The sequence below is a fragment of the Ooceraea biroi genome, chromosome 4 (assembly GCF_003672135.1).
Source record: "Ooceraea biroi isolate clonal line C1 chromosome 4, Obir_v5.4, whole genome shotgun sequence".
NCBI classification, from domain to species: domain Eukaryota; kingdom Metazoa; phylum Arthropoda; class Insecta; order Hymenoptera; family Formicidae; genus Ooceraea; species Ooceraea biroi.
Window position 1 is genome coordinate 3,026,697 of NC_039509.1, and position 27,799 is coordinate 3,054,495.

Here is a 27,799-nt window from a genome sequence, read left to right on the forward strand (position 1 = left end):
GTAGTACGCCGCGTGCAACGATGTCCTGAAAGGGATGGCATTCAACGTGCATTTAAATGGATGAGAGGAGCGCACGGTGTTTGGGGAGGACGAAACGCGGCGAAGGGTGGAGAACTCTTGCGTCGTACCGGATAGAGGTACCGCGCGTCCAAACTTGGTTGAATAAGCTAATGCAATCAAACGGCCGAAAGCGCTACTTACAACTTTGCCAGCTCGCGCTTTGCAGAGGCGAAAGGGATGGTGGATAGGGTGCGGACGGGGAGAGAAAGGGAAGAGGAACGAGAGAGGTGCTTTCGGTTAGGTGCGTTGCTACGGTGCCGACGAAGGCAGCAACGGAAGCTGGGATCGCGAGTGCGCACACGCGATTCTACCATCCGGAAATACGCCGATGCACTCCCGTACGTCCCTTCCTTCGACGGTGACTGTAACTTTTGATTTAACTCTCGTGGTAAAGGGAATTTGTATGGCTGCTACGGATCTCTTTTCGGCTTGGAGTGGCTCGTTTATGCACAGCACTTGCGAGCAAGCTACGTTCCATGTCTCGGGGGGACGATTTGGAAGCTCAAGAATGTAGACGACAGAAATTTTACTGTTGCACTTTATAGTAAATCGTTTAGCTATTTAACAACCTATCATTTTCTCAGTTACTCTCACTTTTATCAACCGAATTTACCAATCCATTACAAAAATAAATAATCGTATCCGATTGCTTTTAAAAAATTTAGTCTGTTGTGATGAGAGTGCGTGCATCATAGTCAGTTTAACGATGGCCTGTCAGTGAAATTTAATATTTTCGTTCTCGCTAACCATGAATGATTGATATAATGCATTTATTTAATAATCTGCTCTCTCTGATTTTATCACCGTGGCAAAACAGCGACGTGCATTATTTCTATTAGATTCCATTAACTAATCGGCAATCTCATTCGGTTACGAAATTATGTGCGCTTTCGAGATGCCATGTAGGAATTGGTATCGAACTTGCCACATATGCACGGTTGACACGATATATCGACGATGATTCATCGCCCCAGCACGTCGATACTAATTATTTGCAGATAAAACTCATTACTCAAGCGTGATTAATGACTGATCGCGAATCGATCTCTGGAATTCCACCTTCTCATCCTCACGGCACATGAAACCGGCTGCGTTATCGAGGAAAAGTGTATCCGTTATATAACGTACCATATAAAACAAAAAAAAATAACGATGACACCGGATTTGATTCTGTTTTAATAGAGTAAATTCCCATTATTCAATCATATTGCTATATCTCCCAGGAGATATCCAATATTGGGTAAAAATAAAACACGAAGCTGAGAAGATGAAACGAAAAGATATGGTGTATCGACACGATATATTGCTGTTAAACAATCACCTGGCTTAGCAAGGCGTGCATGCGGGCCTGGGTTAGGCGGAAGAGTAATACGTTGCGTCCCGTAATCCTGGAACAAACTGAGGCAATAATTTTAAATCAAACGCGGGAGCCCCGGGAATAATTTATCGTGCGTGCCGTTGCGGTGCACGCTAATCACGGACCTCAACCATAGCACGTCCACCGGAAGCCGGATGTTTTTAAATGCCCGGTACAAATTTCATTAACACTTTCCACCCCGCCTGTACGATTTGTAAAACTGTAAGTTTCGGAGCGATAAATCACTCTGCGCTAACGAGCACGAATTGGAAGCCCGTACAAACACGAATTGAATTTTCTTCAAATTTTGCAAAGGCGTGTCGAATGTTACTTTTTAGATCTGTTATTTATTATGGTGAGAATAATTATCTTGAAATTTAATTAGTAGATGTGCGAATCAATATAACAATCTTAATGTTATTCTTTATTTCTATTAACTATATTAAATTTATTTTTATTGCAGTTTTCAAATATCATAAACGTTTATAAAATTATGACGTGACGGAACAAAACCAAATCTTTTTAACAAAGTTAAGTCTTGATAAAAAATAAAGTTTGTTAGTGAAAGCACCGAATTGACACATCTGATATACTGGTTGGTTGCACAAATGTGTGTTTATAGTATACGACAAGTGGATATTCTTTTTTAATGATACGAGTCTAGAATCTTCATTTCTCTCAAGTTACGTGAAAATTGATATACGCATTCCGCAGCATTCCTATCTAGAGAAAGAAATAATCGTAGAACGTGAGAATATCTCTACGGTATTTCGCCATCTTAAATTGAAAGAAGATAAGAAATTATGGTGCGTCAACCCGGGGAGATATAGGTCTCATATAGATATGAGATTCTTTACCACAGAATTAAATAATATAATAATGTTATTTTAGACGTTAGAGATTACACGAAAAGAATAATAAGAACATAAAGAATCTTTCAATATTACATGTTTCTTTAATGTTTTTCCTGCTCCTCTGCAAGATGCAGAGCATGTATAAATAGTCTGCGCACCAATTATATTATATGCGAAATATGATAATAGAAAATAGGGAGAGAAAAAGATAAAGTAAGGATGAGGATAGAGTATTGCGTAAATATTCTTTCTTCGATATATCTTCAATCGGTCGATGATAAACGATGCGCTTCTAACATCGACGAGCGTTCCAAAGGAACGCTCTTGTGAAAGCCGAAAGAGAGGAAATTCTCATAATACCCGGTGATAAATATTTGTCTTGAGCTCATGCCAAAAGTGCGTGGCACTGTTGTCGCTTTTCTCGTCCCGCGTGCGAAGTCACCGGCGTTAAGAAAACGCCACCTCTGGATCGCCATGAAAAGGGTGGTGCGGAAAGGGGTGTTTCAAGCCGGGGTCTCGGCGACACAGTAATTGTTTTCGCAGCTAATTGTTTAAAAGCTTGGCAAACCCACGAGGAATTACGCGGAGGCAAGGGCGAAGACAATCCCCGAGTCAATATTGAATTATGAATTTATTAGCTTCCACTCTACGTCCTCTCCGATGGCGCGTGAGAGAGGTCGGAGGTCTTGGCGTGTACGTGGTAAGGAAGGAAGATGGAAAGAGGAAGAACGAAGACTTTCTGCTTACACCCTCCCTCTTCTCCCTCAGCTATTGTCTTCCCCCCACGGGGATCTTCAACGTGTGCAGACAGTAATTTTATCGAGTCCCCGCTGTGACGGTCTCGTTGATTGACTAATCGTCCCTTTGCTCCCCACGTTCCAAACTCTGTTTTCACAATTTTCACTTCTTCCATTGTCACTCACGTATTTTGTTAAACGTTTTTTGTTAAAATTTTTTATAATGTCGATGATCTCCTATCATATAATGTGATAGAATGTAATTAATTAATGTTGAGAAGATAACCGATGTATGACCGATGAAAATCTTTCTTAAATTTATGTTTCTGCAACGAGAGAAAGCTTATCATTATTTGGGTCATCTGACGAACGAAGGAGAACGAGAATTTTTTTAATTTGAAAAAGAGTAGAAGAAGAGCTAAAATGAAGTAAAGGATGGGTGAGCAGCGAGGGCGAATTTCCATTTTTATTTGCATTCGAACGATTTGCGACTCGATTTAAGCCCCTCCGAATGTACCAGTGGTTCGATAGGGTGGGCTACATACATCGTGATTCACATTTATTTCTCAGGTGAATCGAATTAGAGATAGAAGATAGAGAGACAGCTCGTGAATCACATTAAATATATGTATAGGTTACAGTAATGTTACTGCATATGAAAGAAAAGTAAAAAAACTTTAATAAAGGGTTTCTTTGATTTAATTTAACTTTCGTTTCATATTTTTCACATATGTCAACTGTACTTTTTCATTCATCAAATGAAAAAATTTGACATTACTCAATTAAGTAAAAATAGTATGCTATTAAAGTGCTACTATCATGAAGAGTAAATATTGAAATTATGCATTCATGAAACTTCTTTTTTTTAAAAAAGAGGAGTTACATATGTGCATGCATATGTGAGAAAAATAGAGCAACGAAATCAAGTAAACGATGAAAACGAGATGGAACAGCTCGGATGACAGGGCGTGACGAATGGTGCCTTGGAGGTTCACATACTATTATGTAAATTTCATTAGAGTTTTTGTGCCATGGTAGTCCCTTGCGTGGCAACCATGCCAGGCTCTCTCTGGGACCCATTATTAGCCCTCAGATTTTTTTATATTCATTCTAGCGGTCATCTCGCCTAGGTGTTACAAAGATATCGACGATTAAACGAGATCAAAGAAATCAACTGTAACTTTGAAAATAAATGACTGATTAAACTACTTATAGTAATATGATGTCATATGAGTTAATGAAGAGTTCTAAATATCGAACAATAATGTAAAATATATTAAAATCCTGTCAGATAAAGTGTGCATCGGATTAATTAAATTTAGCCTGAGTAGATTTCATTACGTTTACACCGCTTCGTTAAATATTGCGATGGAAAATTTATGATTTATTACGGACACGCTTGTGTGCACATGCGATAAAGGATTCGTAATACAAGAAATACTATCGTCACACAGAATCGCTTTATTGATAGATACCTATAATAAATATAAATTTTAAATCATTGATACGCGTGTGTACTTTGCGCCAGTCTCTCGTTACCGATCTCGTTAAGCGTCCGCCTAAATTTAAATCCGCGTCGGTCATTGACGTACGCTGAACCAATGTAAACGCCACCTTCCCAATCTGCTTCTTATACGCCTGCAAATTTTATGGCGAAATTGCAGCGGATGTTTAAGCGCACGCCCGGGGCGCATGATATCCTAGAGCTGGGCACTGAAATGGGAGTCTGTCACCATCGAGATTAGGTATATGACGGGAGGAAAATCTAGGTACGGGATTTCCTTCTCTCGTTTTCCCCGCGGGGCTTGGCATAACAGTAAACTGACTTGAATCTTTGTCCGCTATCCCGCGGGATAAGATTCCGTGGTAAAGGCGGGACAGCCTTCTGTTGACCTCGCAAATACCGATACTCCTCCGAGAGCGACGGCGCCACGGCTTACCTTCTCGCCGACGTATCGACTGTACGCAGCGACGTGCTCGTAAAAAATGATACTGTCACGCATGGATGGGATAAGTCACTTCAGGTGTGTTTTACGATCGTTATTCTTACGTTCGGCCGAATAAGCCGGCATGTAAGCACGGTATTGCAGTTGGTGATCTGATGCATCATGAACCTACTGCTACTGTTGTCTGAGTTTCTTGTACGTTTCCAATAGTACTTCAAATCATGTGATAATGTTCGAAATATTAAATGCTATCATACGATTAAAAAGTATTTTAATATTCCGATTCTATAAGATTTTTATTGACATTTTGTATTATCATCGCGAATAGGTCGATTTAAATATTTGTTAATATGTGTAAATATTTAATTCATTATTACATACATTATTTCCTATGTTCAGAGATGATTTCATATAATTTTATATAAATATTATATGATTTTATATACATTTAAAAAATGCACTTAAATTTAATTTAATTTTGAAAACTAATTATAAGCTGATGTGGAAATAATCATCATTATTATTGCTAATAAAATAGTGACATTATATGTATTATATTCCGTCTATTAAAGTCAAGATATTAATCAAATAAATATAGCGGATATATCATATTAATTTACAGCGTTTGCAGCACAAAAATTGTCAGTAAATCTGACAGGCATCACGTTGATAATACTTATAGTGACATTAGTTATGCATAAATATTTGTTTTATTCTATATATTGCATTATGTGTCATATCGAATCTCATAGTGGATTTAAATAAATACTAGACCAGCGATTCTTCTCTTGGTGAATAATCGATGGCAGTCTCTGTCGCGTTGCAAAAATACTTTTATGTACAGTAGTAGCAAAAGTGGAGACAGTCTTGGCAACATTTAAATATCACCTACACGTGCGCAATATTTCAAGCTGGAACCGTTACTCGGTATCGCAAAGAGTTTGGTACATAATAGCTTTGAAAGAGAAGCAAAAGGTTGCACTGCACTGAGCTCTTTCAAGAGAGGAAAAGAATATTTAGTTAGAATATAAGACAGCATTTTATTAAATACAAATTCTTTTTTGGAACAGAATATCGTTAATATTAAATACAAATTTTCTGAAAAGTTACCGAAAGGGCAATTTTAAGCGGATTTCAAAAATTTGGAAATTTTACATCCATGTACCGGAGTATCCCATGAAAAACCCTGGCGACGCCCATGACAGAATGTCCCCCGCGAGGAATAAGGTCCGCGGCTACAACCGCGGTGGCGTATGAATAAATTCATGGCGAAGTCGGTTGTAGTGGTAAACGCGAGGGGAGGTAGAACCGCGCGGAGAACGGTGGGCTAATCCAAAACAATGGAATGCGACGGGCGGGCTAAGCGAATTAATCTTTCACGTTGCCGGATGCACAATGGGCCAACGAAGTTACATGATAATTACGCATGGGATTCGTTATTGTGTATAATTTCGACCGGTCGACGTTTCGGGAACGCAGCCGCGCACAAACCCGCGTGCATTCCCGCGAGAGAAACGTCTGCTCTTAACACGCGCGCGTTCCACCTTTGTGGTGCGGCGTTCCTTTTGTAACGACGAAGAAGAGGGTAGGGGGAGAGAAGAGGAGGGTGCAACTTCTTTTTTCCTTGCGCGGAAACGCGCTGAAGGTGCAGCGGGTGCGTGCTGAAAAATGGCACGGCAGGAACGCCGGAATAGCCGTAGTTTCTCTCGTCGCGAGACACGTTCGCGACCACCGCCGTCTCGGGATATTCCCCGAAATTGCAGTTTCCATTTGTACGGCGCGGCGTCGCGCGGATACTCGAACTTCAGCACCCTAATTGCGTGTGCCGAATATCCCGCCCGCGGTATCCACGGCGAATACCTTCCTGCTTGTTGCGTTCAAGTCCGCCCTTCGAAGCCCTTCTTTTGACACTTTTGCGACTTCCAGTCTATCGAAACGTTATGGGGTTGCCGGGGATTCTGCAAATTAGTAAAGTACTTCCGTTACTCACGTTCTTTGAAACCTGTCTGTTAAAAGCGAGTTTTTGAATTTATCTATAAATATCTGAATCTATCTTTTAACGCATGGAGTTTTCGTTATGCGTACATGAATACGCCCGCATGGGCTTCCGTTTAAAAACGATACAAGAGAAGGATAGCGTAAGGAAAGAGAAGCCATGCACTGACGTGAAATGGAGATTAAGGGGATTGGTCTTTCGTGATATTAGTCCGGAGTCGTGGCGCCTGCCGGCTGTCTAATCCTGCCTACGATGGCAGAAACGAAATGACGGTCCCGTTCGATAGCACGTGTATGTCCGGGGGCGTCTTTCTATGGAGTCCAGCCTTTGCGACGGCCACACGCGAGATCAACGAATCGATGTACTTTAAATGACACGATTCCCTCCTGCGATAAGGGTGGTCTGCTTTCAGCTGGGAAAGCACGCCAAATAGCGGGGCGAGCTCGTGCCGAGTGGCTGCGAGAGGCATTCAGACAGAGAGCGATAAGACTGCCTTGCATCCCCCGAAACGGAAATTGGACGTGAGCCACCGTCACGACGTGTCAGAGCCGTCGACGGTCGCCGGAACGTGGATGCGTTGCTCAAAATTCTGCGCGTTCGTATCGCAACGCGGCGCGCAACGGCATGCAATCAGTTTTTGTATCTCCCAAAAAGCGAAGCCGTGCTATAAATCTATTCGGCAAACGCACGGACGCGTGTTCGGCGAAGGGCCAAGCGAACCTTTGCTGATCTCGCTTCCAACGTTCAACACGACGTTGTCATACGTTACTGCACCGGGTCGGGAATCCTGGTGTCAATCACGCTTAACGAAATCAGTCGAAACACATTTTTCACTGTGTTTCGCTTGTTCTAAAGAGCACCGAGCGTATTATGCGGAATTGATTTATGTCGTCATATGTGAGGAGCGAGGCTACGTTCCGTATCGCATTGCGATTATTAAACTGTGAACTCGTTTCGTCGCAGGCTCTGACGCTACAGTGTGTTACTCATCAGTGTATCGGTGACACGGATCTGGGACACTGATCGCATTACAAACGCATAACGTAAATTACACATATGCAGTTACGCTACTCTTGGCGTAGTTCCATTAGTATAAGGTTTGTTGAATTCATTGGACTGGCGTAATCTTATATGCGGCCGAGAACAACAATTTATCAACAATACGACGACGACGCGACCGGGCTCGCAAGAAATTTCAGACGCGATTTTCCATCCGTGCGAAGGAGGTAGCGGGTCAGCTTTGGTACTGATAATACCGAATACTCCGCAAATAAATAATGTTGTATACGCGTCACGAACATTTCAGCATTTTATGCTTCAGTGAAATTGTATACGGTGCCGCGGCGTCATCTGCTTCTACAACAGTAATTACATTTCGCGATTGCACTTGAACGTATTCGGGACCAAGCTCCATATTTATAGAACACACCGACGAGGGAATATTATTATCGTGTACGCTGTGTCCGCACTTTCGGTTATGCAAAATTATTTTTTGTGAAATGAAACGCTGGACACACCGCCGTAAATTGCGGTACGAGAAATTAACAGATTATTTTATATCGTAGTGTGAAATATGAGCGGTTGTGCAGGTTGCGAGATTGAAATTTTTTTATCGTTAACCACAGAAACATTGTAGAAAAGTTGTCGCTGAATCGACTTGGTTCACGTACAGCTGTGGGATCTTTAAGTGATACGTTCGAACTCTGGCCGGTTTTTCCATGGTCTTGTATACCGATGCTGTAAAAATGACGCGATTGAATTTCAAATCGCGGGTCGTCGATCCGCATTTTTCGCGAGCGTTTGATCTGATATTTAAAAAAGCCTCGCTTACGTGGATGTAGATCACCATGCTATAATCTCTCGACTTTCGAAGCGACATGCAGAGTAGAGACGATCGATCGGCGCGAGCGGTGTAAATTCTAGACTGGCTGACTCCGTTGAATTTGAAATTTTCTCGGGAATTTTCATCGCACGCGACAATATCAATATCGATTGTGTCATACGGATAACACGATGGCCTTCGAATAAACTAGACCGGAAAGGATAGTACATGCATACCCGGAAACGTGTGCTACGAGTCTTGCGAGGGATAGTTGAATTCCATTGAAATCCATCGATGCCTCGTATGCCGAGTATACAACATTACAACTGGCACAAACTTGTAAGGTGTATTTGTACGTGACAAATGGCATCGAATTATAGTCGATAACTGTAGTTTTAGTTGACCCATTTTCGGTTAAGTGCTCCCCAATAATGGATTCAATTATCAGGAATACGCGTGTCTGCCGATGCTCTCAAATAATTAAATTCGTACAGAGTATGCAAGGTACGTTGCTAATGGTGATGAGTTGCAATTAAGCAAATATGCTAATGTGTTGTGTATTTCAAATTAGTTTTTCCAGGGAAATTGATTTTGTGCTGTAGCTCAATTTGATGCGTGTATCTCCGTACTCACTAACTCCGTAAATAAATATTGTTTCCTCCGTTCGCCTGGCGGTCGACAACCTTTGTCTTCGGATTTGCTGGAATCCTCAATTTCGTGATCGAGAAGAAAGGAAAAAGAAATGGGTGGATGCACGAATCTCGTTGCGGAGAACCACCAAATGAATACGAATGATTGTATTACAATGTGAGGTATTCGGTCTACGCTGTTTATCGTGGTCGGAGTTGTGGGTGCAATTGACTTAACTCCAATTTATCTGAACAGTGTGACGGAGACGGAGAGACAAGAAAAGGGATTAAATAGCGATTGCGAAGCTCCTGTACAAACATTTTAATTGTTTATTTGAAAATTAACCATGATCTTTTTCTTTGTTTTAGGTAAGTACCACAATATCTTTCGTGGACGCAGAGACGATACGAGGCCTCTGAATTCAATTTTGTAAGTAAATTCACATAATTAACATAGCTTTGTGCGCGAGATTGCGTTTTAAAAAGATATTTTATTCTAATTTGCCTCTTGTATTTACTTATATTACGATGTTATGATGAGTTTCCTTCTCTCTATGACAAGTTGAGCAATCATCGCATTGTAAAGATAATTTAGACAAGCATTTTCGGAAGCACATCTGTGATTTGTCGCGGAAACTGATTTCTCGTAGAATTCTGCTTGTTTCGACCCCGTGTCGCTACAGTTCGCGAGCAGACGCATTAATTTTACCTTGCTTTCCCCGCTCGCCCGCGTTCTGACCAGCGCTGGGGAATGGCGAAATTTATACGGAAATAACGCGCCCGAATAAATTGCACACTTAATTGTAATTCTAAAGCCTTGCCCTCTCGGGCGCGACCCGCACGTGATACATTTTTAATACCGCAGGACATCAATCTCGCATTAGTCCCCACTTGTACGTGCAAAAAAGCGGGAGTGCTTCTTGGAAGATCTAGAATTACGTGACATGTAACGACCATTGCTCTCATTTATTCCTTTTCTTACATTCCGCTCACTCTACTCTCTCGCCCTCGTGCCCCACAATGCCGGCATGAAAGCAGTGAAGAACATGTACTTTATGGGTCTTAGATTGCGGCAGAAAGTAAAATGGGACATTTCCTTCCTGCGGGTATCTTGACTGTCGTTAGCAGCAATCTGACGTGGGTGCGTTACGTGTACTGGTATAGATAAATACGCGAACAGATATTCCAACCGATTAACGGAGAAATATTTAGTATACCCGAACGATCTAATTTTTCAAGATCGTTGCACTTGATGCAAAATGATTTATTTGCGCGCGTTGAAAAATCGAAGGGGTCAACGGTAAAAAAAGTTTGAAAGTCTTTTGCATAAAAGTGCCGTTAACGTTGCATAGATGACAAAATTGATTTATAAATGCAATAATTTACGGTGGACGCGGCGAGCAAATCGATATTTAACCGTAGCGATAGTCACCTCGTTATCCACACGAGTTTGCAGTCGGCGCACGAAACGGTCGGCTCTGCTGCAAAATGTAAAAAAGCGATCGCACAGTCACCGATTGTTCCGATAACTTGGTAGTATGAGCTACCTGCTGCGGGACGAAGGGATCGAATCGGTGAGTGCCGCGCACTCCGACGCGCTAATTACGATTCCGACACGGAGGACACGTATATACGAACGGTAGCGAAATCGCGCCGCGCCTCGCCGAACATTATTAAAAGTCTACGCTTTTACGATCCTACGCGCGAGACCCTTTCTCCCTTCCGGCCCGCCCTCGACTTTAATCAGCGCGCCGAGCAGATATGCGTAAATTATTGGCGAGAGATGGAGCGGACTTACAAGCGGGTACTCGTACATTTGGAATTTCCGCCCTTCGACGCGCATATCGCGCGACGTTCGTTCGTTTGCGCGGCACTCGCAGACGTGATTATCATTTCGAGTATTTTCTGATTAGAGCTCTATCTACTTTGATTAAACGTTTGTGAGCTGTAGTCCATGCTACACGCTATATAAAGCGACGCGAGGTAATGACTGCGTACACACAATGTTGAAATCGTGGTATTACATTCGTAAAGCGCAGCTTCATAGTTCGAACGAGTAAATTGAGAGCTCCCGTAGATTAACCCGGAAGCGTAAACGCGTACCATCATTTCCAAGCGCCTAGACGTAGACTATACGCTAGTGTAATACGAGAGGGCGCAAAAAGGAGGATACTGCAGCACAACACAGAAGAACATTATGAAGGCGAATAAATATGTATGCGTCCCGAGGATGCTCAAGCGAGTGTTCAAAGCGGGAAGCGAGGGGAGACGGGCTCGCAGGGGTGGCCTGCGGGAAGATAAAGGGCGGTCGAGAAGTAAGAATTCGATTATCTCGGCGGATGCTCGAACTTCTCTCGGATTTCCTGGCGCGGATAATGGAGCACTCTTTGAAGAAAGCTTTCGCGCGCGCGACCGGGATACCCGGTCGCTGCTGTTCTCTCTTTCTTCTGCCTTTCCTCTTACGCATCCACTTCCTCTCGCTTGCGCGCGCGCGCGCTACCTGTTTCCGTCTTCTTCTCCTCTTTTGCGCGGGATTTCTCGTTCGTTTCATCGAATGAAAATTCAAAGCTGTCGCGGACGAAAGAGAGGAGACGTAACCATGGATAGACAATGACGACGGGAAGGATTCGTGCCGCGCGCGCGCGAGGTGATGAACAGAGAGGGTGCGATGCGCCCTCCCTGAGTCGATGCCCCTCACGACACAACCGGGCGCATCCACAACGCCCAACGCGGCTCGGGCGAGTTTTTTAGCGGGTAAGAATTCCGCACACCGCCGCCTCCCTGTCCCCGGGGGCGGCCGGTCTTTTTGAAGATTTCTCTCCCCCACCAAAAAAAAAGAAGAGTGCGATGCGCCCAAAGCGGGGAACAATACCAGAAATTTTAGCCAACGGTCAAAAGAGAGAGAGAGAGACAGATTGCCATAGAGAGAAGGGAGAGAGAGAGAGAGAGAGAGAGAGAGAGACTTGTGAGAGATAGAAAGGCTCCACACAAGATAAAGGACCCGGAATTTCAGGGCGGTACATCTGTCAGTCTCTTCGCGTGGCTTTTGGCTCGGACTGTGAATTCGGCTTTTAACGTACGTTGAATCGCCCTGTCGCGTCGCCAGGGTGATCGAGCACGCGTCTTTACGAGCGACGTGAGCACCACGTGCGAGACAACACGCGGTAAGCGTTGCGTTAAACTCCGCCGCATTTTCCAGCACGTGTTTATGAACCGTGATTCGCTAATTTATTTTTACCCGTGTCGCTGTGGTTTAGTTTGTTAAGGTTTATTAAAAATAATCTGTACGCGCGAACCATTTTGCATTCGTATATTTTTTTATAAATTATATTTATATTCAATACTTCTGAATACCGCGATTAAATTTGTGTAATTCGTGCAAATTTGTGCTCGTTGATTTGTGTTGATTGTTGGCAATTAATACTCACAAATAGATAGTTTTTTTCATTTCTATTCGCTTATTGAGCCTTCTGTTTTGAAAAGCAACGTTTGCATTGTTCATTATTGATGAAAAATATTATTTGCAGCTTTTTGCCCGAGTAGAAAAATTCCACCGTAACATTATGTATTTACGTTATGCACTATTTGAAAGAATTCCGCCGTCAAACGCGCACGAGGAGAGAAAGAAATTTTTTGTCTGAAGCCTATATGTCGTATATAAAACTGCGGTGAAAGTCATCCATCATCTCGTATCTTTTTGTTGCCGTTCAACAAACTAACAGAGAGAAAATCTTAATCCACTTCTCGTGGGGGAAACTATCGTCATTAGTTGCGCTATGTTTCGTTCCCGACGATATCGTCCAAGTTTTTCTACTCAAATGCATTTCGGCTCGTCTCGTTTTCACTGTAACGAACTAATCGAGATACTAACAAAGTAGTTGGATTCAACGCGAAGTGTTCTCGGCATTCTCTGTGCTGATGAGAAATAAGCTTAAACAAAAAGATAAAAAAATTGATAAAGAAATTAAATTTATTTACTTGATGATTACATGCAAAATACAGTTTCATTATCTAACTATGTTAAGGAAGGCAATAATATAGAAAATCCAGTTCGATATTCCCAAATAGTAATGTTGAATATTTATCAAGATAATATGAGATATTGCTTTCTTCAGAAAAACGGATACAATGAAAAAGTAAGGAAATCTATTGCAAACAACTTGGAGATCATTATTCACTAGATGCGTGTCAATTCGAAATTCTCGGAGTTGGTTTATTCGGCCATGATTCGTGGCATTCCACGGGCATCCTCTCGTTCTCCAACGAGCTTACTTGTACGTTAATTGCCGCGAGGGTTTGGGGTGACGCACAATAACGAGGGCGTTCCTAAATTTCGGCATACAGGTAGCGAAGTGAATTGAGGAGCAACCAGAACCTGGACCTCATCTTCCTTCTGCTGCTTCCTCCCAGCGCTTCTTTCTCTCCATCATTTTAGTGCATACAATCACGAACACGTACGCAGAGACGTGAGGGGAAGCAGGGAGAGGGAGGGAGGAGAGAGAGAGAAAGAGGGAACAGACTGCTGTGCCTAGTGGCACATTGTTGGCTTAACTGCTCGCGGAAAATTGGGTGGGCAAAGCTTTGACAGGTTGTTTGGTAAACAGGCTCATGCGTTTACGTACAAACTGTAGGCAGCAGACGCTGCATCCCCGCTTGTGATTCGTCAATGCTCCCTTTCAGTATGTGTTTCCATAGAAAATAGCCTATCGCAAAGTGGTGTCACTGTCTGCGGCACGACAACTGCAATTGTATTCCATTAGGACTTTCGGACGGATACTCGAGATTTCGGTGATGCAAGAGGTTCAGGAATGAGTGTCTAAGTTTGACTTAACGTGTCAGAGACATCTATTGCGTATACGTATATATACCTACGAGATATCTTTTATTCACGCACAATGTTACCGCCACTTTTGTCATCCGCAAGTTTGGAGAAATCAAGGAAAATGGTATTTGTTACCACTCACGTAACTCTGTGCGCGCGTAGTTGGAACGTTGCCACGAGCACGGTGGCCGGGGGATGAAATTTTTGGAACAATGGAATTGTCGATAAGGTGACCGGGCGGAAATTGTGGCGGGAGGCGGTCAAGACGAAGGCGACGGACCTGCGAGAACAAGTCGAAGAGAGTTGATGGGCAAAAAGAAGCGGGAAGAGAAGGCCTGCGGTCGTGCCTAGCCATTTTAAGGACTCCCTTCTTCGTCCTCCTCCTTCTCTCACTTACGACAGAATTGACCGTTTCTATTTTACGGCCCCTTTGTTCTCATTTAATTCTTATCCCGGGCTTATTGCGTTCTGGCGGTGCCGCCGTTGCGGCGTACTTTAATGGAAATCCATTTACGATCGGCGATCGATGTTACCGCGCGCGCAGCACCAGCGGATGTCACGTGCGAGGGGTGGCAAAGGCCTCGCTAAAACAGAACCGATGAACCGGAAGAGAACGCGGTAGACACGAATTTACAGTACGAATTTATTAAACGTGACGGCTACCGGGATTTTTTATTAAAGGGCAAATATAGCGGCTCGTCCGAAAAATATAATTTGGCGTATAGTTCGCGAATAGTTCGCGAATAGTTCGCAAATTTTTTTATCCATTTCTGTCGATTTTTCATTGTATTTTCGTATCTCACTGCGAACGAAGTGATAGTCGTCGCACGACACGCGTTACCGGTGATGGCTTTCCGTCATTCAATTAAGCGAGCCTCTGCCTATTGGCGCCGTGAACGCGGCCGGGCTTTATTGTTGAAATTCTGATCCGTTCATTGTCGATTTCCTTTGCAGGGTTTTCGCGTGCTAGCGATTTTCCGGTGGAAACCCGAACGCGCTTCCGCAAAATTCCGATAGATGTAAAGCGAAGCAGATAACTTTTATTTGAGAAACCATCGAAACCGGAGACCGTGGAATCTTGATCCATCCCGGGACAATTGTTCTTGCTCGCGGTGCGCGAACGGCATACGAAAATCCGTGCGACGCAGTCGCGTTAATAAAACCTAATGCAAGTCAATCGGCGGGGCCGCGCGCGACCCGGAGATTCTAGTTACCGGTCGAAATCAAAGTTCAATTAACTTTTCTGCGGGAACAATCGGTGGCTGATGAAGCGAGGGTGCGAGGATCGCGATTCGCAATTCCGATAGAAACACACACACCGTCCGCCATTGCAGAAAGCTATCCGCGCTTGTATGCACTCGCGGACGCTCCGATATCCGCGCGAATGTAGTCTGTGCGTCTATGCATGCGTGTGTATACACGCGTGCATGCGCGTGTACACATTTTCCCTCTCGCTTCTCTCTCGCGGGGCTGCAGAAAAATACTCGTTGTTTGTTTTTCGCTGTCTGCCGACCGCGATGCGGAACTCCTCGGGTATCTCGCTTGGAAATACGTAATTCCTGTACTTGATTAGTTTCCTTTGCGCTAAAGGGATTTTTAACCCGACCGGGGGCATTCAGCAAGGAACGCGCGCACGTTAATCGCAGCGCGCCGCGCGGACTCCGCATAGGCGGAGGCTTTAATTCGGCCTCTGCCTTGGTATATCGAGCGATAGTTTTCAGCCCACAACGAATGCAGTTTGCGGAGGTTTCCATTAGTTTCCGTACTGAAACAGCAAGCGGAGCTGTGTCCGATTAGCTCTTACGGGCGATCAAGATCCGCCGGTGCAGATTAACACGCGTGATTTATATTGTTGTGTCGATCGGTCGGATAAAATGGAATATCTGATGCAACTGTTAAAATACGAAAGTTCGCCTGCTCACCGCCTGCTCCGCACTACGTACGGTTATCCGATGCTCATCTGACGTATACATGCGAATGTAAAATTTACATTTACACAAACGCGATTTAGGAGCACAAGTAGGTCGCGATTAGCTCTTCCTAAAGCTTCCGACGCGGTATCTCTCAGACGGCGCGTGTTAGAGAGCTATTCTCCCATCAGCTAAATAAATAGAATAAAGGTCTCCAGCTGCGAATAACTTTAGCACACGCTCCTCCTACATGTCATGGCTTGAATGAAGGGGTGCATTTCTTTGCAGACGCCAGTGTACAAGCTCCAAAATTGCGTCAGGTAAGACGTCGCGAAAGTGAGACTTGTCGCCCAGCTCGGTGCGTTAGCACGCGACTATAAAGTAAAAGTTTAACAATGAAACACTTCCGTCTCCGTCGGGATACATAGTCGCGATACAGTCGCGCGCGAACACTGAAACTGAGAGGGATAATTCATGCTTGTTCTTTTGTTGCGTTGCTCGATGACAAACATGGCGACATTAAGTTAAGAGGGCTTCTCTCTCGACGGGCATACGACGGAGAACGTTGTTTCACGGTAATTACGGGGCGGTTATGGTCGTTAGATGAAATTAATTAGAAACTACACTTTGGCCCGTTCAGCCGCCCTCCGGAATCTTCGATAGGTTGAATACTTTAACTTTCAAAGTTTTCCGCGGGAAAGCGGTTAAAGCATACTAACTTTCCTCATCAGCCACCGAGCGTGGTTTGCATGTAGGAGGTGATCATGTTTTAAATATTGACGTCATTAATTTGTGGAAAGTACGGGCACTCATTTCTTTAACCTGAAGTCTTCAGTAACAGGAGTTAGACGAGATCATTTTATCAAATCTCCTGAGAACAGTGGAGACCGAAAAAAAGGGTGACACTCGGAGATTTTATTAAATTACTTTAACTTATTAAACAGAAGAATAATAAAAAGATACTGTATTCTTGTGAAATGAATTTTTGATACGCTTTAAATCGTCATAAAAATGTATTCCCACAATCTGTAATTAATTTAAATAAATGTATATGTATAAATGTAAATGTATATAAAAAAGAAGCATTACGGAGCAAACATGAAATGTGACATATCACGAATAACAGCTTTTTCCACAGTTATACATATATCTTTCTGGAGTGCAAGAACTGGTCTCGAAAGATCTAGGCAGTAGAGCAAAACACGAAGAGACGAGATGAGGCAGAAGTAAAAAGTCGTAGTGCAAGAGGGATACAGTCGTTAAATTCGCGTCATAAATTATGCGAGCGTCGTCCATTCTCCAAGATACTTTTCGCGGGGGTATGCTTTATGTAAAACACAGTTGCCGGCGTTCACGGACCGTTATGTCGCGATTACGCGCTGCTTTTCAGGCAAACAATGCGTACTCGTCTAACGTGTTACGATGCGATGCCAGACGATGCGAAAAATTTTTCCATCAAATACTTCATAACGACGAGACGCGAAATTTCTCTCACTGATAAATATAACGCGTTACCTTCGTTGGAAATAAAATAAAAGTATTGAAATAATATTACTGTTACGTTATAATATTTATCTTTTTATATCACTGTCAGATGAATCTGTCGCTGGATGCATGCCAGGTTGGCGGCAAATAAAAATAGTAAAGTTCAATAGTGACATATATAACATCAACAATTACGAGATAGCAACTGGACGCAGAAGTGAATTTTGTCGCCACAAAATCGCTCGTAAAATCCATCCGGTCGTTAAAAGATAAGCCACGTCCGGGAGTCGTGGTCTACGTGACGTTTCATGGTGGACGAAGGGCGCATGGATGAAATTGGCCCCGTACAAAAAATCACTACTTTGATTTTCCACCTACACCTCTACCGCCTGCCGGTCTCGGGTTATCCGAGGCGGGGCGATTTGATCGCGCACGTCACGCACACGAGAGAAGACGGACGTGAGGGAAGGGTGGTGAAACGCAGCGAGGATTTTGCGTGAGGCCGCGCGCGCTGATTAATGATGCTATCGACGTATTCCGTGAGGCGTAGAGAGCAATCAATCGATCCACACTTCCGGCAAGTGTCTAGCTCAGAAGATACCACTATCGGGTTCAGGAAATACTTCACCAGGACACAGGATAGCGATTACCGAGAGAGAAAGAGAGAAAGGGAAACCGAGAAGGAGTGGGACGTATCTCGTCGAGACGTATCTCGTACGTAGATACATGTCGATTGGTAGAAATTGTCTCTAATGCGTGCATCAGGGATTATTTGGGCAGAACGATTCTACAGCGTGATATGCTGAACAAGGCAAACGAGACCGTCTCGTCTCGTACGGAATTCTTAACTTTTCTGTTACCAAGCGGGTGAAATAAAATTACTGCGAAGCATTTTTTTCCTCCCCGACCGTTTTTTAATCCCACCGTTGTGAAATCTTGCACGTTCGCGGCGCGCCAGTTGGTTACGTTATGCAATGAATTTAAGGCGGGAAAGACTCATTGTATTCCATAATGCTACTTTCGTATTCGCATCGCGTCTATCACCAAGTTCAAGTTGGAAGAAAGAAAGAGAATGAGAGAGAGAGAAAGAGAAACGTTCTAAATTTTTTTCTCTGAGATTTTCTTCTTTGAGATATCCCGCGTCAGATTTATTTTGACATGAATTCTTTTGTTTTCTCGAACGGCTATTGGATTTTGCAGTATGTACGTTTATATATATGTATGTATGCGTGTATGTGTGTATGTATACTATGTAAACACCCCAAGCGTTATTCTGAAATATTAAGCATTTTGAAAACGAAGTGAGGGAGAGCAATATTGGACAAGAAAAATATATAATACATTTATTAGACCGGATTTCAGTCAAAAAGATAAATACGGTTGTTGCATATCTCATATGCGTAGCTCATCCTCTTTCCCAGTTGTAAAAATGTACAGCCGCGATAGAGCGGCTGCAGCACGATTCGCAGATACGATACGCGGATACGGACATATCCCTTTAAACGTTAACTAAAGCAGCCGAGTCGAAAAAGAAGTTTTAAGTCCAGGCGCGCTGTTGCTTTTAAAATATGGCATAAAATATTCAGACCTGTTCTCTACAGGAACGAGGAGTGCGCTTGACGTTAAAGCCGGACTATTAAAGGGTACGGGGTCTCTTGGTTAAAAAAGCCGAGACACGCGAGACGAAATTTCCGATGCACATTACATTGGCGCCGAGGCAGGGATAACGGCATCGAGATGTAACCGTTGCCGCACCGTTGCCGTCCGTGTGTGACAAATTTGATATTTTTCCGCTCTCGTTTAATCCCCGAGCTACTCGGTGCTTCGACTTTTATACTAGCTAGGCAGCCAGATACCGAAATGCGTCATGAATTTAATATATCGTGAACGGTCTCGCGGTGACTTTCCATGAATTTCGCGGCGAAACTTAAAGGCACTTTAATTTAGGAGTTAACTTTAAAGCGCCGAATACATTACGCGAAGCGTATATTAACATCGGTGTTGAATTTCAAGCAACCGCGCTATTTATCCGGCAACGCAGAACTTTGCGTGCGATGTGTGTTTCGTGCTTTAAATTCAATTCGCGATGCAAAGCGCGAGCGCGGCCGCGCTTAAACCCTTAAATCTCGCCGATGCATAATATTTAGACGTGATGTTGCTGCTGCTAGTGGTGGTGGTAACTTTGACCGAAGTAAAAAGATCGGTCTTGTGCCTCCATCGTGCCGCACGGAATGTCTCTCTCGCAAGAAACGGAATATTACTGGCTAAGGTTACGATCGCGATGCTAAGGCTAAGGTTTTAGGTCGTCGGTCTCGGTTCTCGTAGCTCCGGAAAACATCCCCGCGATATAAAAAGCAGCGTTCACCCAGGGCGCAAGAAATACGAGCGCAGGGATGCACCGTGAGTTTTATACCGTCCCGTTCACCGGAATCGTCGCTTTTCGGTTAACCGCGAACTCGAAACCATATCCCTCCTGATTCCTCTACAACAAGTCTCACTTATTCGGTCCACTTTCGTCCATCAGGCAACGTCGTGGAACTTTTTCTTCTAACCGACGACCCTCATCCGCTCGTGTGCGAGCGCGCGAGCACATGAATGCAACGTGAGACACGCAAGGAAATGCAGCAACCTCGAAGAGCTTTCGGTCCAGACCGCGTTGCACCCTGTATCAGGAATTCCTTTCTCGGTAACATGAGAATGTCCGAGAGGAGACACGTCTCTCTCAACACGTGCTCTGTTTCTACCGTATGCGTATTACTATATAAGAGCTTTAGTGCATCATTAAAATTAAACACTTTGATATTTCGTTGACGATGTCGATGAACTATCAGATAAGCTCGTATATTAGAAATTATAAATTTTTAAGTGATTTTCTTATGTCTGATTAATGTAATTAGCTTTTAAGTATATACATCGAGATTTGTTTCGGATATCAACATTCGCGATTCAAAACTGTTCTTTTTATCATCGCGTCATCAGAAGCGCGACTGACGCAGCAAAGTTGTTTGCGGTGATCTTTGAGATGAACTATGTCGAAGAAATATCGCGATTACGCATTACCGTACCATCCGCGCCGGTTGATGAATAATTAGAACAGTGGCTACGAGCTGCGCGGTGTTGTGGCTGCTATCCCAGAACTTTGTAATTGATTTCGGACGCCTCGTCTGCGTTTGGTGTGACAAATCAAAATCACCGTTTCCGCGGTGCGCGATAATAAAGTTATTACGTCTCTAGACGGTTGTCCCGCGAAGAGAGATGGCTCGCCGTCGCGACGCTGCGGGTGCAGTTTGTAATTTTGAATTCGAGATCAGAGTTCAGCTTATTTACTTTAACTACTCGCTAGTTACGGATTCCATTTTCCTGCCGAAAGACGAAAATTAAATTAAAAGCTTTGTGGCTCCTTCTGCTCTTATCGTGTTTTTCACTTTTTTCCGCAATTAACTCGAAGTGCAATATAAGGATTATATATTTCCTCCTGAAAGCACTTTAATCTGAAAATTTCGGATAGATCTGAGATTTTCCCATTGTTTGAACACGAACAGGAAATCAACAAGCCGGCAGGCATTAAATATTTGTAGCATATTCGGAAGTACCTTTATTATTTTCTTTCAAGTCACTCCTTTTATTGCGGTAGTCCTGTCAAACAGCAGTAAACGTTCACCGCACACAAAGGACCGTACAATTTTCTCGTGTCACACGTTAAGTGCCATTAAACCAAGTGGCTGCGACACATTTCGTGTTCGACCCTGCAGATTCGAGATAAGGTAAATTACAAGGGACAAGGGTCGCGTAGATTAGATTGCATCTATGTATCAGAATTGTATCGTTTTTCAAAAAATCCTCTAATTCATCGCGCCGCGCGCTATATCGTCTTATTTTTATTTAATCAAATCAAATTATTAAAGTGTTTTAACACGATGGATAATTCATCTTAAATATTCGCTATTATAGACCGCAATAAAATATCCTCGCCAAGAGCATGGATATGCGGATAAGACCCGTGGAGTATTACGACCTACGACCTCACAAGAATCCCCAGTGGTACGTGTGCATTCGAAACAGACACGCACAGTCTCGACACACGAGAGCGTTATGCACACATCCTTCATGTAGGCACACGCATGTAGGACACGTGCATAGGATATATCCGCATATACCGGTGCCTCGGGTAATGGCATATAATTAGGAACAGCTTGGCCTTACGTTCTAGGCCTACAATTTTCGTTAGTGTGTGCCTTACGTCCCGCGTATATTCACGATACACATGTTTGATCGCGCGGGTGTGTTGCATCGTAGTGTATGTATCCCTGCATGAATACGCGGACGTAGTATCCGCTGAAAACACTTTCGAGGTATTCATAGCACGAACTTGGCCCTGCGTGTGGCCCTGTGTTGTTAGCCTGACCGCTTAATTGCAGAAAATGTACGATTAGAAAGAAAAGGAAATAAGTTAATCTCGGGAATAGAAATTCCCTTCGAGCAGTTTTACTGAAACGAATGCGCGCTGATTAAATTCTCTTCTGATATAGAAAGTGCACGCGCGTATACGCACACACATATAGAGTAATAATTATTATAATATTATGGAAATATATGCAGCATTTAATGCAAAATTAATAATGCAAAAGTCATTCTTCAGTAAATATCGATTAAAAATGGACATGGATGGTATGTTTCGATATATTTGTTCACGCAAAAATCTTAAATATACTTTCGAACCAGAGAATGAGGACTTTGCTGAACTTTATGCAGGATTAAGTGAAAAAAAGGAACCAACAAAAGCTTCGTGATTTTATCATGTCACAACGAAAAGCCTTACAAGGCCGAAAATTAGGACAAAAGATAACTTTCGTCCACGGTATCGACAATACGCGTGCTCCTTTTCTGATTATTATTAATGAGCTCATCTCGAAAATTAATGGTAGCGCCGTGCTTACAACGAACGTCGGACGAGGACGAAAGGGCGGCCTTGAACGAGAACTGCCAGGCGTATATCAAGTATATATGGAAGTGATGATGCAAAAAGGCGCTAACGAAGCATGACGCCGTGAACTGAGTGTTCCACCTCAAGGACGCCTTTCATACTTGGTACGTTGCTATATTGGGATATAATAAGCGCACATAAAATCGAATGATATATATCAAATCGATGACTCGCTGACGAGGACAGATGCATATCTTGTTATCGTATTATATCTTTAATACCGTTATTGATCAGCAGTGTCACTGGAAAATATTCGTATGAGATATGATATAAATAATATATATACGAATTTTTAAAAGTTAATGAAAGATTCAGGGTGTATATATATATTTTGACAACGAGAGTAACTGAATAACAATTGCGAGATGTTTGTGCATCGATTCTTCTCGCAATATGTTTGTGGAACCGAAGAAGATTTGACTTTTTATGTCTTTTTAGCGTAAATTATAGTTGCTATTTATTTTATAAAATACGGAAGATATCCTTTGATGACCGTAAGTAAAGATACCATGTTACAATAATTATGAGAGAAGCATAATTCCTTTCAGGTATTAAAGTATTTCACCGTATCCGCTATTTGCAATGGCCATAAATAATAACCGCTCGGAACAGTAAATCGTTTATGACAAAGTACACGCGGAGCGAAAATTTCCCAGCAGCCTGCTAAAATTACGCTCGAGGGCCTCGAGCGGTTTTTCCACGAGTCGTAGGTGAGACGTTTTCCTCGCATTTTCCCCGCGCTACGCGCAGACAAATCTAGCCGCAGTATCGCGTGCAAGTGTACGCTAGCGTAGCTTCCTCTCTTCGTGTGTACACCAGTAGGACCGTGACAACTCCATCTCATACACGTCATTTCAATTTGTCCTTGGGATGGTTCTGACAAATATTGCAGGTGCTCTCTCGCCCCACGTCTGCCTTTCGTCCTTTCTCTCTTCCTCTCTCTGTCTCTCTCTCTCTTCCTTTTGCCGCCCGTCTCGTGTCCTGATGCCTCTCGTCCGAGCGAAATTGCTCGGGAAAAAGGCAGGGAAACGGAGGAGCCGTGCGTACCGAGTCCGGAAGACGTTCTTATTGTTTTAAGGCGGACAGGTTTATTTACTGCCCGAATAACCACGTAGAGAGCCCGACCCGGCCGTTCGTCCCACCACGCGGTATTAAATTGTGCGCCGCTGAAACTGACGTGGCACCATGCATTTCTTTCTCGCGATGTTGTTATCCCGGGATTTTACGTCAGTCGTGATTCACTTCGACGAAGAGTAGGTGCCCGACAATAGCGTCGTGCGTGTAAGGACGACGCGATGGAATCGTTTTTGCATTTCGGAAGATGAGCAGTCACAACACTCTGGAAATATGAGTTTATGACTGAACGGTACCAGCTCAATGGGAAAGATGCTTCGCGATGTCATCTGTCCCGAAACTAACACGAGCGAGATAAAAGAAATGTGCTATGGAGAACACGCCGGAATTCTTTCAGTCCGTCCACTCGTCGCGGTCGCGTCTCGCTGAGAAACTTTCTTATTTATGAAATACTCGACGCGCTGAAAATTACGGTGCCTCCAGCAGGAGCTCGCGATCTCGCGAGCGCGACAACGTTGTTTTCTATCGTGAATTCCCACCCTCGAATCGCCCTCCGAATTCTCGCGCGACGAGTTAGCTGACGCGAAATCTCTTTTCTACGCGAAAGCGTGGAAAGCAGCCCGTGGAAAATAAAATATTATCAGGCTTTTTGAGGGGGAAAAGCGTGCCAGGCCAGGGGAATTGTGTTCTTGCTATTGAACTGCGTCAAAGCTGCCGCCTCCACCGTCGATCGTTCTTACGCGAGAGCACGATGCCTGATGGATCCAGCTCCGCTCGAGATGGCAGAGGGAGGAGGGGGAGGAATCTCGTTAGGGAAAAAAATATCTCTAAGTCGCGCCAAAGGAGCGAATTACCGGCGCGAAAGAAAACCCGGGGGACAATGAGGCTGTCATCGGTACTAACTGCGAAGATAAAGACTGACGCTATCTGGGCCAGAATCATTAGGAATTGCCTTTTGTCACTGGCCCCGCGTTATATAGCGAACCGTTTCAAGCAAGCAAGCAAGCGCGCGGCCAGCTTCTCTCACGCTCATACTTCTCAAGCTCCAATTATACGCTGCTCAAAAGACGGAAAAACTTGAAATCTCCATTGAAGCGTGACCGCTTTTCCTCCTCTGTCTCTCTCTTTCTTTTCGTCGTTTCGATACGCTTTTTATGTCCTTAGTTTTCTCTCGCTTCATCTCGCGCTTTCGATTGTGTCCCGTAGCGTCTCCAGGGATGTCACCCTACCAGCTCGTTTTCTCTCGTTCTCTCCTTCCACCTCTTCTATCCATCCTGTTTCACCCTCCACCTATAAGCGTTTCGACTCAAACCGCTCGGCATCCAGGCAAGCAAGCAAGGCATCTCAAATGAAGGTTTTTTCCGTTATTTCTTTTCCGTCACGCGGATTGCTTCTGGTCTCCTTCTTTTCGCTCTTTCCGGCTTCTTTTTCGTTTCCTTTTGCGTCTTTACGTCACTATCGTAGTTATCCGTCACTGTATAAGCTTCGACTTGTAATTCTCCCCATTTTTTGTGTTTTGCTGCATGACAACGTCGCGAGAAAAAGACGCTGCTCGCGTACTTTTAGAAAAGCCCTGCGTTCTTCGTATCCGGTTTCTTTGCGCGAAACTTGAGTAATTAAATTCATCAGCTCTTTTATCTTCTCGCTGAATTCACTTTAACGAAAATCCTTCGCTGCTGGTTTTATGCTAATAGAGATTTTTTTTTAACACGCCACTTTTTTATAAACAGGTACAAATTTAGTCCATCAACAAATTTCTCAATAAATCGCCAGTAAATCGTCGACCAATAAAACCATCAAATGAAAGCGTGTATCGATTTATACATTTTTTAACTGCACTGACAACGATCACTGGGTTATACGCGCTCCCGTAAAAGCAGGTATTACCACTTCATAACTCGTGAGCCCAAAATACGTACACGGCCAGCCATGAAAACTCCGTAATTTTACAGAAACGCGTATAATCCGCGTAACGAGAAGAGAGGAAATCGGTGGAAGTATGTATAATCTATAACATCTCTCTTTGCATGATGCGACTGTCTCACGAGCAACCCCGCGGCACCGATACGTCGACCGGGGGCCAATGAATTTTATCACTGCCCATATTTATCGGCGAGGTGGAAGCAGCGACGGGGACGAAGTCGCAAACTGCACCGACTCCGAGATAAACCCCCGGGGGCCCGTCGTATTCTCCTATGTCAAATCTCGGCGCTGCTACGACCGTCGTAAAGTCTCGTAAAGCCCCGCTGGGCCGCCGTAACCGTTTGACGTTTCGCGTTTTACGCCGCGGACCTGCACTACCTACGCTCCGCATATTTAAGCACGTCTACGTCTTTCGGACCATTTATAACGCTCTGCGGACTCCATTCTCGTCGACAATCGATCCCGCGCTATCCTCCCCCGTAAACGACCGCTTCCGGCCGCCCCGTCATCGAGCTCCGTCAGTAATCCGCGATGTTCGGAGTAATAATTAGCAGTGATCACGTTCTTATACTCCGCCTATACCCGCTGTTGACTGAGAATTGTCTCGTTACTCGTCATCTGATTTGGAATTTGATGTGCAATTTCTGCGCGCACCTCACCGTTTCTCCGAGTAACTGCGCGATTTTTAGAACGTTGCCGCAACTCGTTAGTCCAGAGTGCAGAGAGAAAAATTCCGGGGGAAATAATAAATCAAAAAATGTAGATACGTGTGCAGCTTACGGATATGACTGCTCCTGAGAGCTCCCATAACCAAGTAAAAAATTGACTATTAATATCAGATTTTTATGTGCAATTTAGGTCGAGTGTCTCATCTCGCGTTCGAGATTTTAAGAAAAACTTAAGCCACGGCACACACACATAGGTGTCCTTGCGAGCGAGACCGTTGATTACGAGTAATAGAATGTCACGCCAATGCTAGTTACCTTGTTCTTGAGATCATATAACGAATGCACTTTATCGCTTTGATGAGCTGCATTCTGGGACGCAGCGTCGCGACTTTGTAACGAGAGCACGACTTCAATTTTAAATGAGGTGGAATCAAGTGCACTTTATCGATGGTAACTGAAACTATTTCAGGCTCGGTGTCTGCCGTGCTAGCGTCAAGACTACTAATCGAAGTGGAGGGATCGACGTTTCCAAGCCCGAGGCGCATTCCCATCGTTGCACGCGTCCAAGGCCTGTTATTATGCGAACTTCGAAGCACCACCGTATCATAATCGCTCGCGGATAGGTTTTCTGCGACATTACGCGGGGCGTTGCTGAAAGTGATCGAGCGCGAAGCGAATGACAAACGATTTGAGTGATAACAGTTCTCACGCACAAATGAATTCGTGAGTCATCTGTATTTCACTGGCATATATGCAATTTGTTCTACCTGTCATTTTCGATTTTCGTGTAACACGAAGATGAATGCGAGCAAATGAATGTGAGATTTTATTGAGGCTGCAGAAAGCTGAACTTAACAAAACAAAAGAGAAAAAAGAAGCAAAGGAAATTGAATCCGGTCTTACGGTAATAGCTCGAAAAGAAAATCAATGACACCAAGCACGCGTGATGAGAGATAAGGAATGGAATTAAAGTAAAATGATAAGTAATCGGCCGGCGAGTGTGCGAGAGAGGGCGGCCGGCCGGTCAACGCGCACCGTAAAAGCGAAGCGAGATGCAACCGGTGCTAGAGGTGCAAAAAGGGCAAAACGACACGGGGTAGCGCGCGAGCTTAAGTGAGTATAATAAATTGATCGAAGGCAAGCGTGCCGAGGCATGCGGGCAACACTCCGGCTCTATTAGCCCGGAGATGCATGGCCCCTTCTTCTTCGAAAAGAAGACACACCCCATGCCAACGAACTTTATATAGAGATATAGACCCCCTGACGAGGATAAGAGGATCCTTTAAGAATATGGCTATGGGAGCGTGCTAGCGAGGGGAGACCCTCGTATTTTTGTTCTCTTTCCGCTGCTAAGAGCGGATTTCAGGTATTTAAGAGGCGGCGACTCATGACTTCTCCTTCCTTCTCCTCAATCAAAATTTGTGCCCCATAAAATGCTATGGAGGGATTACGTACAGACGTTTTTATTTCCGACGGTACATTTATATAATCTCGAATTTTCGGAATTTGAATTTTTCTCTTCCGAATTTTAT

The 27,799-nt window shown here is 43.8% G+C and overlaps 1 long non-coding RNA gene across 1 annotated transcript in view; it reads left to right on the forward strand.

Annotated features, from left to right (window-relative positions):
• Nucleotides 1-27,132, forward strand: part of LOC105282579 — a 201,565-nt gene extending 174,433 nt beyond the window's left edge. Inside the window, exon 3 of the long non-coding RNA XR_002193521.2 lies at nucleotides 9,771-27,132. This is a non-coding gene — a long non-coding RNA (uncharacterized LOC105282579). The remainder of the gene's footprint in view (nucleotides 1-9,770) is intronic.
• The last annotated feature ends 667 nt before the right edge of the window (nucleotides 27,133-27,799 follow it).